General features: G+C 43.0%; 1 protein-coding gene and 1 long non-coding RNA gene across 4 annotated transcripts in view; both read left to right on the top strand.

The window, feature by feature from the left end:
- LOC311088944 (uncharacterized protein) overlaps positions 1 to 23,712 on the top strand; it is a 319,691-nt gene that overhangs the window by 131,012 nt on the left and 164,967 nt on the right. The window lies entirely within an intron of this gene.
- Positions 10,669 to 13,354, top strand: LOC311088754. The gene is made up of 2 exons (XR_014607560.1): positions 10,669 to 11,141; positions 11,726 to 13,354. It is a non-coding gene; the product is annotated as an uncharacterized lncRNA (long non-coding RNA).

Genomic DNA, 23,712 nt, shown 5'->3' with positions numbered 1-23,712 from the left:
TCAGACCTGCAGTGAACCGGTCCTGCAGGAACTCCAGAACTGTACCAATTGGGCAGTTGACTGGATCCAACCGACGGTCACTACACAAAGAGGTGAATACTCTCCAGTTCAGGGCATAAAGTTTCCTCGTGGAGGGAGCTCTGGACTGTAGAATGGTCTCAACAACCTCGGTTGAGAGACCTGACTCTATGAGCTGGGCCCCCTCAGAGGCCAAGCCCACAGGTTCCACAGTTCTGGTCGGGGGTGAAAAATCGAGCCCCCTGCTTGGGACAGAAGGTCCCTCCTGACGGGTAGCTCCAGAGGAGGCCCGTCGAGGAGGGACACAAGATCGGGAAACCATACTCTGCCCGGCCAGCGCGGGGCTATAAGAAGCAGGCAAACCCGGTCCCTGCGAACTCTTTCCAGAACTCCCGGGAGCAGAGCAACTGGGGGAAAGGCGTACAGACGTAGCCTCGGCCACGTCTGTACCATAGCATCCAGTCCCAGAGGAGCTGGATGCGTGAGGGAGAACCAAAGTGGACAGTGAGACGTCTCTCGAGATGAAAAACAGATCCACTTATAATTTCCATATCAGCTCCACCACCTCGGGGGTGGAGCCACCATTCCCCGGGCCTCGGCCCCTGTCTCGACAGAGTGTCTGCTCCTATATTCTGGACCCCGGGGATGTAGGCTGCCTTGAGTGACAGCAACTTCCCCTGGGACCACAAGAGGATATGGCGTGCCAGCGCAAACCCCCTTGATATAGGCGACTACCGACGTGTTGTCCGTATGTACTACACATGGTGTCCCCTGAGACCTGTGATAAAGCTCCTCAGAGCCCGGAAGACAGCTAACATCTCTAGGCTATAGAATGCCAGGAACGATGATGGTCTTCCCACAGACCTTGAGATGAGCGACCCTCAGGATCGCTCCCCAACCCGTGAGGGAAGCATCCGTCGTTAGCAGTTTGCGACGACAAGAAGCTCCCAGCACTGGGCCCTGGGACAGGAACCAAGGTTTCTTCCACATAACCAAGGCACGTAGGCATCACCGCGTGACCTTGATTGTGCGAAATGGGTTGCCCCTCGGGGAAAAACCCTCTGGTCCTGAGCCACCACTGCAGGGGCCTCATGTGCAGCAGTCCAAAAGGTATCCCGTTGGAAGCTGCTGCCATGAGACCCAACAGTCTCTGGAACTGTTTGACAGTGAGTAGCTGGCCTAGCTTTACACTTCTCACAGCTGCCAGGATCGAAGCGTGGCGATGACAGGCGCGCCTGCATCGACACTGAATCCCAAACCACGCCTAAAAAAGTGGTCCTCTAAAATAGAGAAGCACACTCTTCTTGGCGTTCAGCCGTAACCCCAACTCTTTCATATGGGCGAGAACAACATCTCGATGTTGAACCGCCATCTAATGCGACTGAGCTAAAATCAACCAATCGTCGATGTAGTTCGTGATGCGAATACCCCGGAGGCGCAGAGGCGCCAGAGCTGCATCCACGCATTTGGTGAAAGTGCGGGGTGATAAAGCCAGGCCGAATGGAAGAACTCGATATTGGTATGCTTTGCCCCCGAAAGCAAACCTCAGGAACTTCCAATGACACGGACGGATGGAAATATGCGTCCTTGAGGTCTATCGTGACAAACCAGTCCTCGGACTAATCTGTGGCACGATTGTCTCAATGTTAACATTTTGAACTTGAGCTGCATGACAACTCGAAGACCTAAAATGGGACGCAATCCCCCGTCCTACTTTGGAACTATGAAGTACCGGCTGTAAAACCCGGTTTCCCTGTTGGAGGGAGGTACATATTCTATGGCCCCTTTCTCTAACAGAGTGTTTACTTCCTGTTCCATAACCAGAACCTGCTCGGGGCCCACCATTGTGGGCAGGACCCCCATAAACCGCGGTGGGCGTTACTAGAATTGTATCTAATACCCTTTTTCCACGGTCTGCAGGACCCAACGAGAAACATTTGACAGTAGCTTCCACGCTGTCAAAGATTCTACTAGAGGTACCAGTCTCTCGAGACTGGTTTCTGGATTTTGTTGCTGTTGAGTAGTCGGTTCGTCGCCCTATAACGGCGCACCGGCAGGGAACGACCAAACAGACTGCTCTAGCACCCTCCTCAGAGGGGGCGGGCATCCCGAGGCCACTACGTTTCCGGGTGGACCTTGAGATATGTGCTCGCCGGAGACCGCTGCGCCCTGTAACACCGGAGGCGGCAGGGTTGGCAGAACGGTCCCCTGAGGGCACCGAAGAGAGACGGCACCGTATTTTTCTCCTGCTGTTGAGCAGTCGGTTCGTCGCCCTGTAACGGCGCACCGGCAGGGAACGACCAAACAGACTGCTCTAGCACCCTCCTCAGAGGGGGCGGGCATCCCGAGGCCACTACGTTTCCGGGTGGACCTTGAGATATGTGCTCGCCGGAGACCGCTGCGCCCTGTAACGCCGGAGGCGGCAGGATTGGCAGAACGGTCCCCTGAGGGCACCGAAGAGAGACGGGCACCGTGAAAAGAGGTGTTAACCGCTCTGCTTCGGGGGGACTACCCTCATTTGTCCTGAGCCCTCAGACATCAGGACTTTTTCCCAGCAGCCTTCTTGGCGGTAATAACGGTCCGCAGATCCGTTTTACCCCTCGAAGACTGCTGGGTTTGAGAGCGCCCTCCGTGTCCCCGAGATTTTTGTGGGGGAGCACGGGAGGAAACGCTCTGTTTCTGAGTGGCGCGGTGCTCAGCGCTCTTTTTAGAGGAGTGAGGCTGCTCCCGCTCAGCAGCCTCATAGAAAGAACGGCGGGGGAGAAGTTTCTGAAGTGCAGCTGCCTGTTTTGAAGCTTCTTGTGACTTCGCTACAGCACTATTAACTGCGTCTCCAAATAACCCTTGCGTGGATACTGGTGCATCTAAAAGAACATGTTTTTCTTTGTCCTTTATGTCACTTAAGTTGAGCCACAGATGCCTCTCAGTGGCCACCAGGGCTGCCATAGAGCGGCCGATGGATTTAGCCGTCTCCTTGGTGGCCCTGAGAGACAAATCCGTGGCTCTACGCAGTTCAGACACCGTATCAGCACTAATACCCCCGCCCTCCTCAAAATCACCCAATAACTCAGCCTGGTAAGCCTGCATTATGGACATTGTATGTAAACACGCTGCAGCTTGACCGGCGGCGGCATAAGCTTTATGAACCAGGGAAGAAGTAACTTTTACTGGCTTGGATGGAAGTGCAGGAGCCTTCAGAGAAGATGCCGTTGCTGGAGAGAGATAGCTCGCGAGCGTCTCTTCCACCTTCGGCATCTCCCCATAACCATGCTCTTTATAATTGTGAATGGATGAATAGTGTGATGTTTGTGCAGTATACACTCGATATGACACTGGTTTCGCCCACGATCTCGACACCTCGGTGTGGAGATCGGGGAAAAACGGCAGGCTCCTGCGCTGGGGCTGCGCACAAGATGGCAGGAAGCGTTCGTCGAGCTTACTTTTCGAACGAACGTCCTGCCTATCTTCTGGCCACTCAATAGACAGTCTGTCAACAGCTCTAGTAATGACATCGAGCAGTTCCTCAAACGCATGAGACTGAGGTGGCGAATCCTCAGACTCAGCTACAATACTCACAACATCCAACTCCTCAGAGCTGGATAGTTGCAGTACTGGTACCTCTATCGGGGGGGAAGAAACCGCAGCGCGTGCTTCCACACCCTGATAAGAGGCACTGGATCTATCAGACGGATGCTGAGATAAGGCAGAGCCCGTCTCAACATCCACTGATAAATCCATCTGTGAACCCCAGGTCTGAGATCGACGCCGTGCCTCGGCAGCGGCGGGACCCGAGCCCTGGGGAGCGTGGTCGGGATTGAACCGAGCCAAGCGGGATCGGAGCGTATGCAATGGAAGCGCACAGCAATGCACACAGTCACCACCCTCGAGTGCTGACTGGGCATGCTCCTCTCCCAAACAAACAACACAAAGAGTGTGTGTGTCACCTCCCGTTAAATAACGCGGGCAGGGATGGACACACACTCTAAACTGCTGCTCGCTCGCCATACTGAATATATATATATATGATATAGACAGACAACACCAAATAAACAGACAGATTTCACACAGAGCACAACTGAAGACTCAGAAAGCTTTCGTTTTCTGTTTCGAGACGGCTTTTATAGCTTCCTGGTACGTGACGTCACCCGCCTCTGACGTTCCGCCACACCATTGGACTGATTTTACATGTGCTTCAAGACGTCATCACGCAAAGCGTTCCCATAGCGTCAAACTCGACGCAACGCGAGTTCCCTTGAAAGGGAACTATGGCATCACTTGAAAACCATCTTTACAACCTTTATTTTTAATTGGTTTATTTTATTGTACCCATCATGTTTTTGCAGAACCAAGTCTAAACATAAAATGTATATATTCATAATATGAAAAATAACTTTCACATGTCTCCTTGCTGTCTATAATGGATGGAATATAATATTATAATGGAAAGAATGAAATGCTCATATTTCATGAACGGAAGGTGTTTTGGTGGGTTGACCATATGCAGGTAAAAATTTTCGGGTGGGACAGGTGGGTCCTGTCCCCACCACTGTTTAGGGTGGATTAGAACCCAGAACCTCTGACACACTTAACAAAAGCACTCCCACTAGACCAGAGTACACAAACAAACTTTGCGGATCTATGTATTTATTCACTTGAAAAATCTTGTCACTAACATATGGAGCGAAATCAATCTCATTAATTATTCATGCAAACAAACAGGATTTATACATGTGTGACTGTGTGTGTTTGTGTGGATGGAATCACACTGAGAGCAGGTGGATGGTCACTCAAGAGATCACTTTACTGGGTCCTGGGACAGACAAAACTGGGACAAACACGACCAAAAGCTGATTAATGTGCATCAACGTTGCTCAAAGTCAGCAGCGAGAGATGTGAAACTCTGCTGAATATACATTTTTACAAAGTGATCGTGAACATATAGTGGAATAAAACTTAAAATAAAACATACATTAAAGAAATAAAATATAAATCACTTTCTCTGTTCTCATTTCTCATCAATTCACATAAATGCAGAAAAACTATAAACTTAAGTAACCATCTTTTACATATTTTGTATAATTGAAAAACAGAAAGAGGAAAAACGCCGACCTAAAATGGCGCAGTTACACAGTTCAGCACGTGCGAGCACATAGCACGCGTGTTAATGCTAATACTCAACTCGGCTAATACATTTCCACACAGAACATGACAAATCCAAATATATAGTACATACCTGGGACAAACACGACCAAAAGCTGATTAATGTGCATCAACGCATCAACGTTGCTCAAAGTCTTGAATGAAATAAACTGAGATACTGAGTTCACAAGCAGGGTACACACACACACACACACACACACACACACACTTCATTTTATCATCGCAAATAACACATGACTCGACTGACAGACAAATGAAGTAAACTTGTGAGTAGTATAAAAGTCCAACCTTACACTTAACAATCTAAACTCAGTTTTTATGATGCAGCGCTTATTGATGCGACTTACCAGCAGCGAGAGATGTGAAACTCTGCTGGTGGTGACGTAGCTCCACCCTTAATATCACGCACGCAAATGCAAGGGATGCAACAGCCAATGTCGAGTTTTCCCAATTAATGCATGCATTTAACAGCATTATTTAAACTCTGTTACATACACCCCCCTTAAATTCTGCTAAATTGCGCTAGAACCGGAATATGTAACAAACTAAATACACAGTAAAGATTGCAGAAAAAGAAAATTATAAAAATAAAAACAGGTGTGAGTAAAAGAGCTTTACAATACAGTATGTCAGAATTTATCTCTTCCCCAGGAAGTGTGAAAGAATGGAATGGTACCAGGTTCCACACTTAACACAGACTATAGGAGGTGCAGTCTACACGCTTCTAGTGGTTACAAATGTATCTCTGCTCTTCAAATATCTTTTGATGCAAACAACAAACTTCTCAGACTCTTTCTCAGAGAAGAAAAACTCACTTCAAAGTCATTCTCTTAACATCACAGTCGACTCTTAGATATGAATCATCATTTAGACTCAGTCATTTTAAACAAAAATGTTCCTTAACAACTCCACTACAAAGTTAGTTCCTTGAAAAATAACTTGTGCATCACTGTGTGAACCACTTTCCACAATTTTCTGACTATCAATTTCACAAATAAGTCTGTTAGGGGGCTTAACTGATCTCCCTAATCGTGTAGTGATGTGGCCTGTATATGTACTTGTGGGCTGTTTGCAAATGACAGGGGCAAGTCTGTTATCAGGTTCTTGCAAACAACTGGGGTACTCATTTGGCTTGGTTGCAGGTAAACTCTTTATACTCTCAGCAGGTTCAGGAACATGCTCAGGTTCTGCACTGTACTGATCATTGCCACTCAGGAGTCATCTCATCAGGAATGTCTGAAACTCCACCACAAGTGGCATCCTGCATTTCGTCACTGTCATGTGTTCCATCCATCTGCATTAACCATTCTGATGTCTTTGAAACAGGATCAGGATCATCCATCAGAGCGGAATCGAGAGCACTGCCACGGGTAGCACCAGTGGAATCTGATCGAACTGATTCTTCCTCACCATCATCCCAGAATAAAAAATTCACTGGAAACAACAGATTTCTGTGCACCACTTTTTCTTTGCCAGTCTGAACATCCGTAATCCTGTAAACATTAATCTCTGGTCTCACTGATTGAATCATGTTAGAATCATGCCAAAACCTCACACACACACAAAACGTGTTTTACTCACACCCAACGATTCACAGACAAACTCAGTGTGGTTTGCAAATACAAAACATCACTCACAAACTAATGCATTTTGTTCTGCAAATAAAAAACGTACCTATCAAACAAATACAGTATGTTTTACATATACAAAGAAACGTATTTCTTCAATGACAAAAATGACAAATTTCCTCCAAGTACAAACTAAAATCTTTCAAGTACAAAAAAAATCCTTCAAGTAAAAAAACAACAACCTTCAAGTAAAAAACAAAATTCTACAAGTACAAAACAAAATTCTACAAGTACGAAAAACTGTCACGTGACTTTTGACACTAATTTTCCGCCTTGCTGATCCACACACAAATGCCTTCAGATCCACACACATGCTAGTAAACGGTCATGTAATTCGCACTCCACAACAGCAGGTGGCGCTGTTACCGACTTGCTTAGCGCCGCCACGGACATGGAAAGAGAAGAGAAGAAGAAACGCTAGCGTGGGGGACGTTTTTTGAACGAGATGAGCGGCCAACAGGCAGGGGGGCATGGATTTCTATTATTTTGAAGGTACCCCCGGGCGACGCCATTGGCTAGCGGACCCCCACCTGCTGTTAGCATCCCATTGACTCCCATTCATTTTGGCGTCACTTTGACAGCGAATAACTTCACATCTGAGGTGTTTAAAGACTCCATTCGTCCATTATTTATTTCTAAAGAAACACGAAAATGTATAAAAGGCTTCATTACCTTGTAGCTTACGTTATGGCCCCGTAGAAGCAATTTTTGTAAAAATAAGCTAACAATTGCGTCACAGCCACGCGACTCTCTGTCGCACAGTAGGAAATTACCGTATGGACAGGAGGAGAAGCGCGCGGGCAATCGGGAAGACGTTGAGACAAAATGACAAAGTAATTAATCAGAACACCTACTAAAAGTTTCTCCTGCTCCTAGCTCATAGACAGCTCCTACTCACACTCTCCGTCTCTGCAAGTCTCGGAAGGGAATGATTCAGATTTCTCTTGGCACAGCTACTAGAAGACAGACGGTTTGCTCACGTCACATCTACGGCGTCAAGCTCAGTTTGAGTCTGCGCAGTACGCTGGACCCCCAGGAAGTAAGAGTTTCTAATTGGCTTCACTTTGTCTCCGTTGAATCCAATGGGGTCGCTGTGTCCATTTCTTTTACTGTCTATGCCAACAGGTGAGTTTGCAGTCGTTGCTGGTGAAAAATCTAATGTTAGAAATGTTAGTATATTTAGTTAGTAAATATCAAACTCCAGAAATGTCTGTCGTGGGTAGGGTGAATGGCCGTAGCCAGCTATGAGGTCACCGAGGTCCGGACCTCGGTAAAAAAAATTATATTCAAAAATAAAATTTCAAGCTCTCTGAATGATTAATTAGCCTTTTAAACCACTTCATATGAGTGTTTGCAATTCATGTCGCTGCGAGAAGGTAACGTTAGAACAGTGAACGGGGCTTGAGAGCGTGTTGTGACTTGTGAGTGAGGGCGCGGGTGCAGCCTCCGTGTTGCCATATCCACCTATTATACGTCTTGTTGGACTCGTTTTTCCCATTTATTGTGACACTTTAGGAAGTTTTTTTTTTTTATTACCTTTCCAAGTTAATGTGAAGTGACGAAGTTATGAGATGATGACAACAATAGAAAGACTGGTAAAAATATGTCTGGCCATTTTATTTGTTTATGATGCATATAGTTCAATTACCAGTTAATCTACAGTTTACAGTAGTTGGTTGTCGTTAAACTGCAGTGCATTTAAATCTCTGCTTTTTCAGTAGTTAAGTACTTTGGATCATGTAGTTTAGCTAGTTAATTACAAACTGCAAATTCATAGTTTTCAAATAACATTTTTTTTTTTCACCCTATAAAGCCCACAACAATAGGAAAAGCAGTTTATAAGGGAATGGGGTTTCACTTTTATGTGTTTTTGTAGTGCTGTCATGAAAGCTATGTGGTTTTAACCAAATTTGAGTATATAGAAATATGATTTCTTAAGTATTTTGTATGCATGTCTTGATGTGTCATATCTTGCAGTGTTAACAATGCACTTAAGATTGCACCCCTGTGTTAAGTACCCTTTTCTGCTTTTTTAGAGCAATTCAGGAAAAAAAATAAAAATACAAAGTAAGAAAGTTAATACACGTCTTTGCTGAAATGTATTGTGCTGTTGTTGTTAACAAGCCATGGTTCATTTGCTCTGCTCTTAGGATTGCAAGTGTCCTGGGACAGGTGAGGGTGTGAGTGGGAAACCCACTGCTGAAACTTGGCCCTGGTTTGTCCTCATGGATGAGGTGTTGGGACAGAGGCATTGCACCAACCCCCGTCCTCATTGCCTCAATCCCTGAGGACACACCAGGGCCGAATTCAGCAGTGGGTGCCCACGGTGAGGAGGAGCCAGGGGCAGCACCAGCAGCATGAAGGCGGCGAGACAGAGAGGCCAACTACAAAGGGAGGCAGAGGCGAGGAGAGCACTGGAGAGTAGGGAGAGGATGGACAGGCTGTTTTCTCTTCTTGAGAGAATGATTGAAAATATATATATTTTTTATTCTTGTTTAGCTTTTTTCACTTTTATTTTTTAAAAGGAAAGAAAAATTCTGTGTTTTTATGCAACTTTAAATGTGTAAATAAAAGAGAATGAATTGTTCTGGTCATTGTTTATTTTTGTAATGACAGTAATAATTTCTACATGAAACAAATTCTTCTATACTTTTTTTTTTTTCAAATACAATTGGTAAATGAAAATCATTTGTTCCACAGGCTACATTAAAGTACTTTTTCTAACTATGAACAACATACGTTAAACATATCAAAATCAACATAAACATTTACATTTACAATACATAAAATAAGAAAAAAATGATGAAGACTTCTATTGAGCTGAGCAGGGAGACCCTGGAGCTGCTGGACCGGGATGGGCTGCCCCTCCTGCTGGTGGGACATCATCTGGGATGGTCTCCAGAGTGTTTGAGTGCATATTTCCACTATCCACTAAGTTGTCTACCAACAGGTTTGCAGGGCTGATTCAATCGATGGCTCCCATGTCACTGAGGTTTTTTTTCTTTTCTTTTTTCAAAGAGTATATTTCTGAAAAAAGTACTTTTAATAACTACTAATACTGCATTGGGGGAAACCTATTAAAACCTTAGTTAAGCAAAATTATCTTGCATACTCTAATGTACTTAAAGTATCAAGAGTAAAACTAGAGGTATGTATTCTGCAGGGGAAAAAACTCCTTGTCAGGGTTTTTATTATAGTTTTGTATTTATATTATGCTACTACTGCATTTTACTTCTGAATATTTTCAAGGTTGTTACATTATATAATTGTGTAGTTTAATGTAAAATCATATGTGTGGGGAAAAAAGTACTTCAGTAGGTTACTTCACATTTGTACGTGAACACTTAACGAAATATGCAGTTCCGAAAATTAAAGAAACAAAATGTAGGTCTATTGTCACAATATTAACAAATTGTTGCTAACTACAGCATCCTATACAAAGGGCGCATCTGAAGCGCTCGGACTGGTCTAGTCTACGGAGGATTGTTCTTGTCTCCTGGCAACTGTGACAGCTGCCGATGACGAGCGCGAGAAATACTGGACTTTTTTATATTCAGTTGGGTTTTATATTCAAACCGGGCTAAACCGAAAATACATGACCTGGCAGCGCCGGGGCTGAAACATCCTCACCATGTCCTCCAGTAAAATATAAAACATAAAAAATACAATAGCCAATTCTGGCTACATAGCTGTTTACTCAATTAGGCTATCAAGTGAATTATCAGGTTCGCAGCTGTCCTCTCGCACCGCTGCTTGGCACCTGGAGCGGTGATCAGAAACACCTGGTTGCGCAATTAGGAAATCCTACGAAGGCTACATGGTGCGTCCTTCGAAGGACGCATATTCACCTTATTTTCCATGACAACAAGGGCGACGCCATTACGCTCATTTTGTCATCTTACTTCCGGCTGAGCGGGACTTCAACTTCCGGCTGAAACGACCTACGCTAGTTTCTAGCGTAATTCTATAGTTGTAACGGTAAAATATGTGAAGTATTATATGCTCAGTTAGGGGCTGACATAACAATTGGATTAAGAGGATAGAACAATTTAACCAACGGTGTTACGAACACAATGTAGGCTAAAGCGATCGGAGTGTTGTGGTGTACTTTACGATTTACACGTGGAGCACCTGAGGCAATGGCGGCGGAAGGCGCTAAACTTGAAGTGCTCACCCAAGCGCTGTGTGTTCGTACCATGTGTGTTATATGTGTTCGTACCATTTTATGGACGGGGAGCAGACTGACGAACGAACACCCTTACCCTGAGTAAAGGCTCGGCTACGATATTCTGGTAAAGAAGTCCCGCCGGGTGCTGAACAGGTTGTCAGATTCAGGTAAGCTAACTTACCTAACTGTTGTTTCCTAACTTACCTATCTATGTGCTTGTTAGCCTAACGTTAGATGAAGTCCGTTCTATGAATACATTAGTAACGAGCCGTTCACAAAATACAACGAATCTTGCATGATTACCATTGGCCACCTATATGTCATATTTCTTATATTTCGTTTACTTTGTGATATGGACCTAAGGGTCTGAAATAAAGAATGAATGAAAGAATATTCTGGATAGTACAATATATTATGGTACATTACAGTCTTACAATAGCTCACATTATTCCTGTTAGGAGGCCAGCTAGCTACATCTCTCATTCAGATATTGATATTGACCAATACATAGAGTATGTTATGTTACATATGTTACATAGAGTTAGGAGATTGTGTGTATACTGTCTCGTTTTTAATGCATCTTTCTTTTTCACACTGTTCTAAGTATGAGTGCCATCATAAATTAATTAATTCTCATTTTAAGTACTAATTTAAATCTACATTTTAAATTTAAATCTAATTTAAAAAAGTACTATTTAAATCTATTTTAAGTACTAATGTAAAAATGCTTATGGTTCTATTATTTCCTTAGATCATCGATGAGAGTCAGTGTTGCAGTGGACAACTGTGAGGAGGATCACAGCCACATGCCCCAGACCTGTGATGCAGATACACAATGGGAGGATCCATCTGTCTCTGACCACAACTACGCTCCAAAATCTCAACTCAACCTGAAGCCTCCTACATCTGAAATGGGAACACAATGCGTTGAGCCAGTGCCATACTACATAACTCTGCTGAGAAACGACCACCTTTGTCAGCTCTACACAGGGTCGACATTGGATGCATTCCACTCATTTGCCGAGCACCTTACCAGTTCACACACCAACAGCTTTCAGCTACACACTTGGTATCAGCTCCTGATGACTCTGATGAAGCTGCGTCTTAAAGGGATAGTTCACCCAAAAATGAAAACTCTGTCAGTAATTACTCTCCCTCATGTTGTTCCAACCCCGTAAGACCTTCGTTCATCTTCGGAAACACAAATTAAGATATTTTTGATTAAATCTGAGAGCTGTCCTCCATTCTCACTCCTCCATTTTATAATTTTTCTTAATTTGTGTTCCGAAGATGAACGAAGGTCTTACGGGGTTGGAACAACATGAGGGTGAGTAATTACTGACAGAATTTTCATTTTTGGGTGAACTAACCCTTTAATTTATTGCAGGGTGATCTTGCTGAAAGGTTTGGTGTTTCTCAGTCCATTGTAAGCAAGGTGATTTCGCGTTGGCTTGACATCATGGAGAAGTGTTTCAGAGAGCAGTTTCCAAACACAACATGTAGAGCACAATATATCAAAATATCGCAAATGTATATATTGCAATATGCATAATTTTTTTTAGCTTTAATAAGCTTTAATCAGTTTATATAATTCATACAGTGAAAAACTAAGCAGTGTTTTACTTTTACATTTAATTATTCAGTTTCTGTTGTTAAATAGACCTAATGTAGGATAACCTGAACCCTGTGGTTTACACTGATGTTAAAATAACATCTTATATACAGTAAAACACTGATGTTCACTTTCACAAGTTGAAGGGATGTTTTCTTGTTACAAAAAGAATGTGAAACACATATGTAGGTTATATAATTTTAAATCTAATTTAAGTTAATTTTATATACTTTAAGCATTATCGTATCGCATATCGAATATCGCATTGTTTAATGAGTTATCGCATATCGCATTTTTCTTCAATATCGTGCACTTAATAACCTCGTCCAGGCGATGAAGTAATGGCAGACAGAGGCTTCACCATTACCGATCTCCTCTATGAAAGGAAGGGGAAACTTGTCCTCCTTGTGAATCTTGTAAAACAGATGTTACCTGTTATGAATAGTTGTTTTTATAAACCTTTACAGTGTGCCCAGATGTTACCTGTTATAATTAGCTATTTTTATAAACCTTTACAATGTGCCCAGATGTTACCTGTTATAATTAGTTATTTTTATAAACTTTTACAATGACCAGATGTTACCTGTTATGAATAGTTGTTTTTATAAACCTTTACAATGACCAGATGTTACCTGTTATGAATAGCTATTTTTATAAACCTTTACAATGACCAGATGTTACCTGTTATGAAGTTTTTTTTATAAACCTTTACAATGACCAGATATTACCTGTTATGAATAGTTATTTTTATAAACCTTTACAATGTGACCAGATTTTACCTGTCAGTCATTTATTATAAAACAATATAATGTGAGCTCTGTAGATTCCCCTTTAAACTTAAATGAATTAAGTCTTCTAGTTAGAAGGAATACGTCACGGTCAAGTTTGCAAATGAATACCATCTTGGTTTATTACTTATGAAATGTAAATGGTGAAATGTATCTACATGAAGGTAAGTAGAAGGTGTCTCTAGCTTCCTGAAAACATCAAGCACTTCTTACAACTGATTTTATACAACTTATTTAATCATTCATATTTAACCAATTACCTAATCTCCTATCCTTAACCCTAAATATTCTCATTCCTTATTATTTACAAATAATTTTTTATTGCTGCTCCGTCAACTCCTTCTGACAGGACGTAGTTAAATATTCCCATAGGTTAACGTTACCTCTGACCACAACAACAATGACGATGGATGAGACTATGTGAGACGAACTGATAGTCGTACGAAGTTTTTTCCGTGCTCCCAATTTAAAACATTTACGGTATTAACGTAATTTGTCATTTTGATAAAGTTTTGGCTAACTATAAACAATCTTCTAACTACTGAAATAGCTACCGGATGTGCCGTGTCAGTTTAGCGGAAGTCGGATGACAAAATGCGGAAGCGCGAAGTATTAAAAGTGGGCGGGGCGGAATAAGGTGAATAGGCTGCATCCTTGAAGTCTTCAGTCCTTCGAAGGATGCAGCCTTCACGTTGGAACACAGCTATCATGTTCAAAACGTCCCCCACGCTAGCGTTTCTTCTTCTCTTCTCTTTCCATGTCCGTGGCGCCGCTAAGCAAGTCGGTAACAGCGCCACCTGCTGTTGTGGAGTGCGAATTACATGACCGTTTACTAGCATGTGTGTGGATCTGAAGGCATTTGTGTGTGGATCAGCAAGGCGGAAAATTAGTGCCAAAAGTCACATGACAGTTTTTCGTACTTGTAGAATTTTGTTTTGTACTTGAAGGATTTTGTTTTGTACTTGAAGGTTTTTTTTTTTTACTTTGATAAGATTTGAGTTTGTACTTGGAGGATATTTTTGTCATTGAAGAAATACGTTTCTTTGTATATGTAAAACATACTGTATTTGTTTGATAGGTACGTTTTTTATTTGCAGAACAAAATGCATTAGTTTGTGAGTGATGTTTTATATTTGCAAACCACACTGAGTTTGTTTGTGAATCGTTGGGTGTGAGTAAAACACGTTTTGTGTGTGTGTGAGGTTTTGGCATGATTCTAACTCCATAGCTAAGGGTGAACCTCTGACCTTCCGATTGTAAAGAATGGCATGGCGGTTCTGCTCTTTGAGACTGTGTTTCCGGGCAATTTCTGCAGCTGCGCTCAGATCTCTTCTCAGTGCAGTGACAAACTCATGGTGGCTGACCACCCTCTCATCGCAAAGGACATGCTGAAACATGATGTCGATCGGCAGCCTCGGGATACGCCCAAACATAAGATAAAAAGGAGCGAACCCGGTTGTTTCATGCACAGTACAATTGTAACTGAAGGTTAACGTTCTTAGAAGCTGTGGCCACCTCGCCTTGGATTTCACTGGGAGAGCTCTAATCACATTACCCAAGGTCCCATTGAAACGTTCTGCCAGACCGTTACCCATTGGGTCGTATGGAGTGGTGTGCGATTTTTTAACACCAGCCATCTCAAGCAAGTTCTTAATGATTTTGCTTTCAAAATTTGCACCCTGGTCCGAATGTATTCTCTTTGGAAATCCATAAATGCAGAAGAGGTCATTCCTAAGGCGATGGGCAACTTGCTTAGCCGACTGGTTGTGACAGGGGAAGGCGTGTGCCATCTTAGAAAAATGATCTGTCACTACTAGGAAATTATCGACCTTCCCTGAAGTCTGTTCAGCACTCCAAAAGTCAATACATACTAGTTCCATAGGCTCAGAGGTGCGAATATGTTCAAGGGGCGCACGAGCATTTGGCTCTGGTGTTTTTCCGACAACATACCTCTGGCAGTTTTTCACATAAAGCTTGATGTCTTTACTCATTCCTGGCCAAAAGAACTTTTCATCTGCAAGGGAGAGAGTTCTTGCACCACCTTGATGTCCAGCTGAGTCATGAACACCACGGAGAACATCATGCTTTAGGGAATCTGGTACAACGTATTGGAAGAGTTTCTTATTCATCAGTCGATCTTTCTTCACTCTGTACAGCACACGATTTCGAATCTTTAGCTTTTTCCAGTGCTTCAAAAGGTTTGTCACAGAGCTAGGCTCTGAACATAGTTGATGACTCTACCGACTATGTTGTCCTGCTCTTGGAGATTTGCAAGTATGGAAAACGGGATTGCAACAGATGGATCTTCATCAGGGAGCTGGAGTGACGTTGGACTTGTCATGGGCAATGGACTAACTCCACCATCGCAGTGAGCACCCAGAAAAGCAGAAACTTCAGGAGCAATAGATCCAGGACATGAGTCATTCACGTCATCCTGCAACTCGTTCTCAGTTTCGTTGTCACTGGTAGCCTGCACATTTTGACAGTTGTTAGTGACACGGAAGGCATCTTGCACGGTTCCAGTAACAACACCATTTACCTCATCCAAGAGAGAAATGTATGGTTCTTTCAACAGACGATGGCTGACACAAGACTTGACAAAGGGCTCTCTGCTCAAGGCATCTGCAACAACGTTCTTCGTGCCTGGCACATACTTCAGGTCAAAGTCGTAAGCAGCGAGCTTCGCCACCCATCGCTGTTCACACGCATCCAATCTGGGTTTGGTTAGAATATAGGTCAAGGGGTTATTATCAGACCATGCAGTGAAATGTCTCCCTTTTAACCAGTGGCTAAACTTGTCACAAACGGCCCACTTTAAAGCCAGAAATTCGAGTCTATGTGCTGGGTAGTTCATCTGAGACTTGGAGAGCATTTTGCTGGCAAAAGCGACTGGACGTGCAATTTTCTCTCCAGGGGGCACCTGAGATAACACAGCTCCTATGCCATCAAATGAAGCATCAACAGAGAGATTAAAGGGATGACTGAAATCTGGGTGTGCTAGAGTCACACTGTGCAGTAAGTCTTGCTTTAAAGTTTCAAAAACAGTACAACATTCACTAGTCCAATCCTCGGGTGAAAGCTTCACGACACTGAGTGACTTCCTCATCTGACCACACTTCCTCTGAGCTCTTTTCTGTGACTGACCTGATAGGAGACTAAAAAGAGGTTTTGCCTTAGCAGAACAGTCTATAATGAAATGCTGATAATATAAAATCATACCCAGGAAAGATCTGATCTTCTTTTGAGAAGGGGTTATGCTATCTGCTTCCATGAGGTCAGCAGTCTGGATGTCACTGATCACCTTCACCTTTTCTGGGTCGGTCTGGACACCATTCCCAGTGACAATGTGTCCCAAGAACCTGACAGATCTCCTGAGGAACATACACTTCTGTGGCGCTAGCTTTAAGTTGTGCTTAGACAGGCGTGAGAAAACAAGTTCCAGTCGGTCAAGAGCTACTTGCTCACTTGGAGCAAAAACCATCAGATCGTCCAAGTAACAGAGAAGGCTTGTAAAATTTTCATCCCCGAAAATGGACATCATCATCCTCATAAAGGTCGCTGGACTGTTGGTCAAACCCTGAAGTAGACAATTGTATTCGTGGAGGCCAAAAGGAGAGGAAAAAGCAGTGTACTTTTTATGCTCTTCAAACAAGGGAACATTATAAAAGCCAGAAGTCAAGTCCATGGTCGAAAAGAAAACGTTGCCTCCCAAAGCTGCGAGTACATCCACTTGATGTGGGAGTGGGTGAGCGTCCTTCACTTTCTTCGCATTCAGCCATCTATAATCTGTACAAATACGAAGGTCACCATTATTTTTCCACACTAAATCTAGCGGCGATGCATATTCACTCTGAGACTTCCTTATAATGCCTTTAACTTCCATCTCACTCAAGGCAGTGCGCAGCTTATCATAGTGGCTGGGGGCTATACGTCGATAAGGGAGTCGAAATGGCTTCTCGTCCACCAAGTGGATTTCGTGGACAAAGTCGGTGGCTTCTCCACAATCCATTTTTCCACGTGAAAAGGTTGAATCGTACTTCTCAATGAGGTTCAGAAGTCTATCCTTCCACTCCTCTGACACTTCACAATCATCCAGATCCAGATCCTGCAGTTCTAATTTATCCAGCACGTTTCTCCTTTCATCACTGGTCTGTACATGATTTACAGGACTTGCAGCACACTGAACGTTACTCTTCAGGGACTCAGATGTAGACAACTCTTCCACAGCAATACAAGTAAAAACATCCACAATCTTCATGTTCTTAAAGGGATAGTTCGCCCAAAAATGATATTTAAGCCATGATTTACTCACCCTCAAGCCGTTCGAGATGCATATGTCAATCTTTTTTCAGACGAACACATTTTCAGTTATTTTAGAAAATGTCTTAGACCTTTCAGTGGTTATAATGTGAAGCAATGGGGTCCAGCTGATTCAAGTCGCAAAATGTGCATGCATCCTTCACAAAAATAATCCATCCGGCTCCAGGGGGATAAACGAAGGCCTTCTGAGGGTAATCCGTGCAGTTTTGTCGTAAAAATATACATATTTAAAACTTTATAAACGAAAATAACTGGCTTCCGGTGGCGGTCGGCGCGCGTTCATGGAGATGAATGACGTCGTGACGTAGAGCGAACGTAGAGTTTTGTTTTGCTCTGCTCTCTGGCTCCGCTGTCACGCTCGTTCTACGTCACAACGCTCCCTGCGGTACGTCCTACATCATTTGCCAGCAACCATCTCCATGAACGCGCGCCGACCGCCACCGGAAGCCTGTTATTTTCGTTTATAAAGTTTTAAATATGTATATTTTTACGACAAAACTGCACGGATTACCCTCAGAAGGCCTTCGTTTATCCCCCTGTGAATAATCCTGGAGCCGGATGGATTATTTTTGTGAAGGATGCATGCACATTTTGCGACTTGAATCAGCTGGACCCCATTGCTTCACATTATAACCACTGAAAGGTCTAAGACATTTTCTAAAATAACTGAAAATGTGTTCGTCTGAAAAAAGATTGACATATGCATCTCGAACGGCTTGAGGGTGAGTAAATCATGGCTTAAATATAATTTTTGGGCGAACTATCCCTTTAAGAATGATTACTTTGTCTGTAGGGTTCATTATTTTGAACAGCAACCATCTACTGCCCCACATAGGTGTGATGACTCTCCCTATGATCACGTTCCTTGGACGGCATTTACAGAGGGTTGGCTCAACAATGACTGTGCTCCCCACAGAAACAGCTGTTGAATCAGGAAGTTGAGCCCAAGCGAGATGTTCATGGTGCGGTTCTAGAGTTATTTTTTCCTTCAACTTAGCAGTGCCCACTCTATCAGGTATGTCTTCACCCTTCCATCGTTCCACATTTGAAAGTAGAGACAGGAATTGGTGACATTCAACATCTTCAGAGTTAACCGGGCTGGACACGAGTCTCCAGTATCCATCTGTCTCTTTTATTTTTTGAATCAGCCACTTGATAGCATTGCTGCCCAGGATCAAATCGTCGGTTTGCCCTGGAACAACCATCTTGCAGGCATAAACTGAGAGCTCAAGCTCATACATCACTTTTGGTGTAACACGCTGTCCACCACAACCAATTATGACAACATCACTGGCAGGGAAATTTCGTAAATTAGGCTTGTACTGTAACAAGAGACGTTCAGCAGCTTCACTCATCGTGCATGCCATGCATGCCTACTGTCAACCATAGCTTTCAGCTGAAGGTCGCCCCATACTGTTGCCGGTGTGTAAAACAGACTATCAATTCGCTGTACTCTGTGCGTGTTCTGAAAAATTAAAGTTTTCCCTGAAGGCTCAACAGAACTAGAAAGACTATAAACTGAGGTTGGGTCATTCATACAACACTGGTTTGGAGGAATAAACTCACGATCCACACTGTCCTCCCTTAAGTGCAGATCTTCTAGTTTCCCAGCCCTTGAGAAGATGGAGATTTCACTCTCTCAGGACAGACAAAGCGGGAATGGTCAGGAGAGTGACACTGGAAGCACAACTTTTTCTCAAGACAATGCGTGAGGCCAGAATGATCAGGGCTCAAACAGACAGTGCATGGCAGGTCATTGAGGCCTTTTACTCGAGGTAGACTCACTTTGGGCTTCACGCGTGAACTTGGCTCTTTGCTGGCAGATTCTTTTAACAGGACTTTTTCCAATAAGCTCATGACTCGCTCTAATGCAGACGCTTCCAGAGACCTGGACTGCTGGACATCAGAAGGAGCTGGAAGTACTGCAGATGACAGTTCCACTTCAGTTCTGTTCACAGGAATTTTAGTGGGTGCTGCATTTCTTACTGCAGATACAAGACTGGAATCTGAGTGATATTCATTCAAAATATCTTGAACTTCTCGCACAGACCATGCGCCAATTGTTTTAGATCGAAAGGTGATGGCAAGCTCTTTACACAGACAGTGTCTGATGAACATGCTGTTCCTGGACAATCCTGTACTTTATCCTGTTCTTTCAAGCGCTCAGCAGCGACGTCAACTGCACGGTTTAGCCTGATCCATTACTCGAAGGCCTCCTCATCTGGTCTGGGTAAGGTGGTATAAAAGTCAGCCAGTGGGAGAGGAGAGCAAGGAGTAGCTTCGAAGTGTTTCCTGAGAATACTAAAGACTGCATCAGGGTTATGCACAATGTCAGTGTCACAATTTTTTATCCCAAACTTGACCACATCCCTTGCTTTGCCTCTTATATGGGTGCAGCGTTTATACGCCCACGTATAAATATAATTAATTATTATTCATAACGGATTATGATCAATAATTAATATTTTAATTATTTTTAATTATTTTCAGAATTTACTGTAGCAGAATCAATAGTATGATCATTTTATCAGTTCATCCAATGAACAGAAAGCATAAAACAAGTATTAACTCTAGGAAATATAATATCTTCCTGGCCAAGAAAGAATTAATCCCCAGCTAACAATAAATTAAGAAATAATCACGGGTAAAAGCATCGGTAACTTAGATCGAAGTTCAAGACAATAAATTTGATAAGCACACGCGAGTAATCTCTTTTCAAATACAAACAATACTTTATTGATTATATACTAACACATAACTAACACAAACAAGACTTTATTGATTATTCTAACAACTAATATCTAACACAAACACATGCACACGCATACGCACACATTCATACTAGTTACAGAAAGAAAGAAAGAAAGAAAGAAAGAAAGAAAGAATGAGTTTGGAAACAATGGGTCTCATTCATGAAACACGAGCAGAACGAATTTTTGTGTAAATCGTGTGTAAAGTGGTTCTGGCGTAAATTTTCGGATTCATTAAAATGTTCGTATTTCCCAAATGTTAGTTGGTACGAAAGAAATCTACACCTGCTCCCAGCCACGCGTAAATAGTACGTTTAACATCCGAACGTTTTGCTCATTAATAAACTGCATTTTAATTCAACGTAATCGGGTACATATTTACACAGCATTTTGAAAAAGTATTATATATAGTAATTACATACGGTTTTTCTTTTTACTTGTATTACGAGAGCCAGTAATAGCATCTGCAAACGGAACACAAGTCCACAAGTTTTTTTTATTTTTTTATATTCAAGCTGTTTTTTTTTTGTTTTGTTTTTTACAAGTCCGCAAGTTACATGTGTTGCAGTCAAGCTTCATGTCGAACCATTTTCTTTTCACTTCTGGGACTGTTCGATTAAAAGATGAAACTCCATTAACTGCATCTGTAATATGCTGCCAAGCATTTTTACCTAAAGCATGTAGCCTATTACCTAAAAAAATCCTTTTTTTTTAGGACCTGATACGCCACTATGTACGCTTGAAAATAAAATGTGGCGTTTTGAATGAACTTCTGATAATAAAACTTCAATTTCTGCATCTGAGAAATTTCTCTTCTTCATTCGCTTTTTTTTTTTTTTTTTCTTCCAAAATTATACATGTAATAATACAATAGCATTCGCTTTTGAGAAGACATGTTGAAATCCTTCGTTTCGTGTCATAATATGATGCCCATATATAGCTGTCAGTCGGTTTTAATTGGCGGGATTTATGGTAATTGAGAATGAGCGTGCACGCGCGTCCCATTTACGAGTGATTGGAATTCATTAACCCACACACACATTTCACTATCAAATCTGACGTTTACGAAGTATTTGTGAATCAGGAGAAGAATTTTCGGGAATGTCTCTTTACGCGCAAATCACTCACATATTTACTCGTATATTTACGAATGTTTCATGAATGAGACCCAATGAGTTTAAGGGTAAGAGGAAGAAAATTCCGAATTTCTATATGCACTCAAGACATGACCTGGACGAACCATCAATCATTAATTTAACCCTTCTATCGTTTCTTAGACAGGTTATTAAATTTATATCAATGCACCAGTTCGGTTTTAGTCTGGAGGTACTTGCGTCTTTGCTTTTGCATTCCTTTTGAGGGTTCCTTTGGTCAGCGTCAAAGGGGTTCGTTCGTTGGTTATGGTCTCCTCGTGCCTGGATAGATGGGGCGAGAACCAGTCACGTGGTGGCTGGCGGTCGCGGATGGTTGACGCGTCTTTGAAGTTGAAAGCGTGCGTTGCAGCCGTGAATCGTGGAATGAAAACTTTGCAGCAAAACTTAACTTAAAACCGAGACTTTCAATCGGAAAAGAAGAATAACACAAAAGAAAGAAAGAAAATAAGATACGGAAAGGAGCTAGATGACTGGAATTGAATCTAACCCATCTGATCTTAATTTGGGTTGATCTGCTCGTCTGTTAACGTTACATGGTTACTAAAACCATCGTCTGCCGTCTCCGTCTTTGTTCTGCACTCGTGGAGAGCTCTTCTCTATCAGAACATTTTGAACGAACCAACCTTCCCCCCAACGCTCTGCACTGGTTTTTAAAGGGTTTTTTAAAACAAAAAGGTTTTGTTACTCCTACAAATATCCTGACTGCTTCTTTGTTTGCAAAGTCATAAATCATGTCTCCCCTGGGGGATCTCTAATTGAAGACCAGATGCAACAGTTTAGGCATGATTTCTAATTATCAGAATATGAAACATTTTACACAGATTTAATTCCAGCCATCTTGCTAGTTGTGTTCGTAAGATAGCATTGATATGAAACAGTACACACTTTCATTCACACACCTAATCATTACAACAATTACATGAATTATATGGGATCAAAGTATACTAAAACACACTGGTGAAACAACACACGTAAAACAACATAGAATTCTGTAATTGCGTGATGTCTGATCATAAGTCCATTGAAAATTGTTCTTCAATGAGTTTTATGGATTTTGATATGTAAAGTCTTTTGGTGTGTAAAGTGTATGGGCTTGGAAATACCCTGAGGTCATGGGTATTTCCTGCTGAAAAGAGGTTCCCTTTCGTGGTCACTCCGAGTTACGTCGGATGACGACGATTGGGGTTTCGCCTAGAAGCCTATCACCTTCGAGTATATAAAACGAGCCAATGGCAATGAAATGCCATTGGGTCTGTTGAATTTGCATAGCGTATCTCCGCCCACCGCAGGGGGTATATAAGGAAGTACGCTGGCAACATGCAGATATGTTTTCGCTTCGGAGCCGAGAACTTCTCCACTCCACGCAAGCCAATTCTGAGTTATTCTTCTCATCCCTTCGAGACGAGCGAACTCTCCGGTGTTGGTGTGACGGCGATTTCAGCGAGTGCACACTACCCTGCTGATCTGGTCAGTGATCTGAAAGATAGTGTGATTTCTCCCTGTTCGCTTCAGCATCCGCGGAGTTTTTCCTCTCACAAAAAGAGCATTGCACGTGGCACGTCTTTTTAAAGATGCCTCGCCCGTGCACTTCTGGTTGTGGTCGCGATGTATTCTTTGCTGATGGGCACAATCTCTGCTTAGCGTGTTTGGGCATTGATCACGCTAAAGCAGCATTTGTGGATGACTCATGTTCTCATTGCGGGAACATGACCATCTCCATGCTGCGGTCGAGACTCAATGAGCTCACCAGAGCGAGAGTCCCCCTACCCACACCCCGATCTACTGACTCCTCGAGAGCTAGTACTTCGGCTGGTGGCCGGGGTGACCTGAGGGTGACTGTGTGGGACATACCGCCGACACGTCCACGGTCCACACACCCCTCTTCAGCATCGGTACCAGCGAGTGTTCAAACGGAGCCCGCTGGTCCCTCTACGGAGGCCCCGCGTGTTTCGTTTGGAGCTCCAGAAGAGGATGCAATGTCGATCACTGCATCACAAGGTGGGCGTGAGTCCTCGGGAAGTGAGGGTTCGGCTGTGTTGCCGCCCTCGGGCGTGCCAGCATTGCCCGAGTCTGATCCCGAGCTGACTGCCATGCTTTCCCGGGCAGCCGCGGGC

The sequence above is a fragment of the Abramis brama genome (assembly GCF_963993115.1).
Source record: "Abramis brama genome assembly, chromosome: 8".
Classification (NCBI taxonomy): Eukaryota; Metazoa; Chordata; class Actinopteri; order Cypriniformes; family Leuciscidae; genus Abramis; species Abramis brama.
Note: the sequence above shows the minus strand (reverse complement) of the source record. Positions and strands in the feature narration are given on the sequence as shown.